The sequence below is a fragment of the Vombatus ursinus genome, unplaced genomic scaffold, assembly GCF_900497805.2.
Source record: "Vombatus ursinus unplaced genomic scaffold, bare-nosed wombat genome assembly UNPS02007855.1, whole genome shotgun sequence".
NCBI classification, from domain to species: domain Eukaryota; kingdom Metazoa; phylum Chordata; class Mammalia; order Diprotodontia; family Vombatidae; genus Vombatus; species Vombatus ursinus.
Genome location: NW_020947633.1, coordinates 34,153 through 39,753, shown reverse-complemented (window position 1 = coordinate 39,753; position 5,601 = coordinate 34,153). Strand labels below are relative to the sequence as shown.

The following is a 5,601-nucleotide window of genomic DNA, read 5'->3' as shown; positions in this document are numbered from 1 at the left end:
ATCTGCTGAAGAGAAGAATTCCTTAAAATGCACAATTGGCCAAATGGAAAATGATGTAGAAAATTCACTGAAAAGAAGAACTCCTTAAGAAGTACAATTGACTAAATGAAAAAGGATGTATCAAAAACTCACTAAAGAAAATAATTCCTTAAAAATTAGAATTGGGCAAGTAGAAGCTAATGATTCAATGAGACATCGGGAAAAAAAGTTTTAAATCAAAAGAATAAAAAATAGAAGAAAATACAAATTGGAATGAGGCAATGAGGAAACAAAATTATCCCTCTTGTCATATAATATGTTGATATACTTGCAAATCCTGCAGAATCAACTAAACAACTAGTTGAAATAATCAACAACTCAAGTACAGTTGCAGGATATAAAATAAACCTACATAAATCCTCAGCATTTCTATGTATTACTGATAAAGTTAAATAGCAGGAGATAGAAAGTGAAATTCCATTTTAAATAATTGTAGACAACATAAAATTCTTGGGAATCTACCTGCCAAAATGGATCCTGAAATGATATAAACACAATTACAAAACACTTTTCACACAAATAAAGTAAGATCTAAAGAATAGGGGGAATATTTCTTGTTCATGAGCAGGCAGAGCCAATAAAATAAACATTACAATTCTGCCTAAATTAACTTACTTATTCAATGCCATCCAAATCAAGAAATCAAAAAATTATTTTATAGAGATAGAAAAATAATAACAAAATTCCTCTGGAAGAACAAAAGATCAGGAATACCAAGGGAATCGGTGAAAAAAATATGTCAAGGAAGATGGCCTGCATCTCAAACTGTATTCCAAAGTGGAACCATAAAAACAATCAGGTACTGCCTAAGAAATAGAGTGGTGCTTCAGTGGAATAGATTAGGTACAAAATACACAGTACAAGTGACCAGAGTAATCTGGTATATGAGAAACCCAAAGATCCAAGTTTTTGAGGCAAAAAAACACTATTTGACAAAAACTACTGAGAAAACTAGAAAGAAATTTGGCAGAAACTAAGTATAGATCAATATCTCACAATGTATACTGAGATAAGTTCAAAATGGGTACATGATTTAGACATAAAAAGTGTCATCATTATCAAATTAGGGGAGTATGGAATATTTTACTTGTGCAGATCAATGGATAAGGGAGGATCTATGATCAGACATGAAAGAGAGCCATATGGGATATCAAATGGATCATTCTTATGATATTAAATTTTAAAAGCTTTGCAGAAAAAAAAAACCAATGCAGGCAAGACTAGAAGGAAAGCAGAAAACTAGGGGTAAATTTTTACATAAATTTTCTCTGATAAAGGCCTAATTTTTCAAATATATAGAAAATTGAGGCAAATTTATGAGAATAAAAGTCATTCACCAATTAATAAATGTTCAATGATATGAACAGACAGGTTTCAGGGGAAGAAATCAAGGCAATCTATAGTCACATGAAAATCACTCTCAACTAGAGCAATGCAAATTAAGCCATCTCTGTGGTACTATCTTACATATATGAGATTGGCTAATATGACAAAAAAGAAAAATGGCAAATGTTGAAGAGGATTGGGAAAACTGGGACACTAATGTACTATTGATGGAATTAAGAACTGGTCTGAACATTCTGGAGAGCAATTTGGAACTATGGCCAAGGGACTTTCAAACTGTGCATATTTTTTGACCCAGCAATACCACTACTGGATCTGTACCTCAAGGAGATCAAAGGAAAAAAAGGACCTATATGTATAAAATATTTCCAACAGCTCTTTTTATGGTAGCAAAGAACTGGAAATTGAAAGGAAGCTCATCAATTGGAGAATGACTGAACAAGTTGTGGTATATGATCATGATGGCATATACTGTGCTCTAACAAATGAGGAGCAGGATGATCTCAAAAACTGAGGAAAGACTTACATGAACTGATGCAAAGCAAAGTGAGCAGAACCAGGAGAACATTGTACACAGTAAGAACAATACGGTAAGATGATGAACTATGAATAACTTAGCTATTCTCAGCAATACAATAATCTAAGATAATTCAGAAAGACTTATGATAAAAAATGATATCCATCTCCACAGAAAGAACTGATGGAGTCTGAGTGCATGTATAACACACTTTTTTAACAACTTTATTTGTCTTGGGGTTTTTTTGTTAGTTTTCATAACATGACTAATAAAATAATGTATTTTCCAGACTGCACATTTATAACCTATGTCAAATTGTTTGAATTCTAAATGAGGACAAAAAGAGGAAGGGAAGGGGAAATTTGGAAATAAAAAATTTTTAATACAAATGTTAAAATTTTTTTATCTGTAATTGCAAAAAACAAAAGATCATAAAAAATTAGGAAGTTGAGAATTCCACCGGATTCTGCCTTAATAAGACCAGATATGGAATACTATTTTCACCCCTGATTTCCTTATTTTAAGAAAATATTGAAAATCTGGAGAGCATACAAAGGAAGATAACCAAGTTATCAGTCAACAAGGATTTTTAGGGGTTACTATATGCTCTGGGCTATAACTTGGAAAGAAAAGAAAAGCAAAAAAAAAAAGTCCCTGCCTTCTAAGAGCTCACATTGTTTTGGGAGAGATACCATGTAATAAATGAGTGCATACAAATTACAGACAGAGTTGATGAATGTAATCTTAGAGAGGAAGCTACTGTTAGCTAGAGAGGAAACATTTTTGCAGAAAGTGGAATGTGAACTGTCTTTGGGAAAACCAGAGAAACTAAGTGGCAGAGGTGGGCAAGAAAAACATTTCAGAAATGTGAGATAGCCAATGTAAAGATACAAAAGATGGAGTATCATGTGTGGGAAAAGGCAAATAACCCGGTGCAGCTAGATTTTATACTGCATGGATGGGAGTAAGTGTAAGATTGAAAAAGTGGGAAGGAGCAAGATTTTTATTTTTTGATGATTCTTTATTGATATCTTTTGTTTTGACATAACCTAAATTTCTTCCAGTATCTCTCTCTCCATACCCCTCACAAAGAGGTATCTAAAAGAAAAAAGAATATATTTTACAAGTGTATTGTGCAACAAAGATGATCATTGATAAAAAGAAATTCCCTTCATAGACCAAAGTATTTACAGCAACACTTTTGTGGTAACAAAGAAGAAAAGTTAAGCAAATTTTCTCCTACCAACATAATGAAATATACTGTGCAGTAAAAAAACAAGAAAATATGATTAAGAGAAAAACAGAAATTATTTCCATGATCTGATACAGTGAGGATAGCAGAGCCAAGAAAATAACACACACAATGAATTTTGTTGTTGTTCAGTCATTCCAATCATGTCTGATTCTTCATGAACCCATTTGGGTTTTTCTTGGAAAAGATACTGGAGTGGTTTGTCATTTCTTTCTCCAGCTCATTTTACACATAAGAAACTGAGGCAAATGGGGTTAAATGACTTGCCTTTCCAAAATCCATTAATTGGTATCACTTAATCATAACTTCTATATCAATAGACAATTGGATATTTAAAGGAAGGGAATGTTTCATTTTTGTACTTGCATCCTTGAAACTGAACATAATGCTAGACACATAATATGTACTTGATCAGTACATGTTGTGAGTTGAATTCATGAAAAAAGATGTTCCCTGCTCATCAGTTTCCTCAGTGCCTCTTTTACTTCATTGTTGCTTAGACTGTAGATCATGAGGTTCAACATGGGGATCATTAGAGTATAGAAAACAGACACCACTTTATTCTCATCTGTTGAGTAGCTAGATTTGGGCAACACATAAATGAACGTAATGGTTCCATAGAACAGAGTGACTGTTGTGAGGTGGGAGGTGCAAGTTGAGAAAGCTTTGGATCTCCCCTTAGTGGACCTTATCTTCAGGACTGAGAGAAGGATGTATACATAAGAGATTAGGATAATTAGCACTGTGATTATAATTACTGACCCAGCAGAGGAAGCAGGAAGAATTTCAGCAAGATCACCTTGGTAGTTGGAAAGTTTCAGAAGTGGTGAATAATCACAGAAAAAGTGATTGATCTCATTGGATCCACAGAAGGATAGAATCAATAAGCAACCAGTAGAGATCCAAGAATTAAAACACCACCCAGATAAGATGAGATGAGTAACAGAGTGCAGACCCTGGTAGACATGTGGGTGGAGTAGAGTAAGGGGCTACAGATGGCCACATACCGATCATAGGCCATCACAGCCAGCAGGAAGCACTCACCTGTCCCAAAGGTAACTACAAAACAAAATTGGGCCATACAGCCACCCAGAGGGATTGAGGTCTTGTCCACAAGAAAGTTAATGAGCATGAGAGGTGTGACAGATGAAGAATAAACAATATCCACAAAAGCCAAGTGGCTTAGGAAAAGGTACGTTGGAGTATGAAGCTGGGAGCTATTTCTAATCAATATTATTATGCAAAGGTTACCAAGTAAGGTGATGGCATAGACACTCAGAAATATCACAAAGAGGATGACACAAAGGGTTTGGTCATCTGTTAACCCCAAAATAGTGAATTCAGTCACAGCAGTGCAGTTATTGCCAGACATCTGTCCTGGAAAGACTGCCTATTAGAAGAAAAGGAGAATAAAGTAGAATATTAAGATTAGAATAAGGATTAAGATTTGGATATATCTATTGATGAATTCAGGAAAAATTAATTGACTGCCTCCTACCTATCCACCCTACTATCTTACTCCCAAACTTTGCTCCTATGCAAAATGGCAGAGTGCCCATAAGCAAAGCAGTGATGAATAAATTTGTCTCCTCCAAAATTTTCCCTGATAACCAACATGACTCTATGATCTGCCAATTTGGCAATTTTGAAAGCATAAAGAAGCCTGTAAAAGTAAAAAAAAAATACTTTGATTCCCACTAAAGGATCTTTTCTTAAATATGTGTAGAAACTACATCCAAATGCATAAATTCTGTTTTGTTGAGTAATCACCATTGTTAAGCCCTTCCAAAGAAAAAGAGTCTGCTTTGTGATCCCTAACCTCTCAAAGGACCACTGTCCAGAACTGAAGATGTTATTCGTTTCATGCTTGTTGACTATGGGGAATGTCCTGATTTCCAAGATTGCTCTTGTGCTGTAAAATCAGAAGGAATGGGTAATCTAGTTTCGAAGTCATCTTATGTTATTTTGCTCATATAACTTGGTATTACTGAAAAAGGCTATCATTAGGTGAGATATTGTGAGCCTGAAAAAATGTAGGAAATTTTCCATGGAAACCTCTGCTCTTTCTCATCTTATCCTCAATCTCAAACCTGAAATCACATATCTTTATAATTTCTTATTTCTGTTCAGGGTCTCACCATTCTTCTAGGTACCCTGGTTTGTAATCCTGGAATTAATCTCTACTCTTCTCTCTATCTTCCCTTACCCAAACATTCAGTTGGCAAATCTTACAATTTCTATATCTACAATATATATCACATCTACTCTTACATCCATTCACACAGCCACCTCCCTAATTCAGGTTTGCATTGCCTCTCACTTGGACTATTGCAAAAGACTCTTAATTAAAAGTCCAGTCTCTATGTCCTCTAAACTATCCTCTAAAATCTAAAAAAATGATCTTCCCAAAGTACACGGCTGATCATAGCACTTGCTTAATCAATCCTTA

General features: G+C 34.6%; 1 pseudogene; it reads right to left on the bottom strand.

Annotated features, from left to right (window-relative positions):
* Positions 1-3,586: 3,586 nt before the first annotated feature.
* LOC114034049 lies at positions 3,587-4,524 on the bottom strand (annotated as a pseudogene).
* Positions 4,525-5,601: the final 1,077 nt, after the last annotated feature.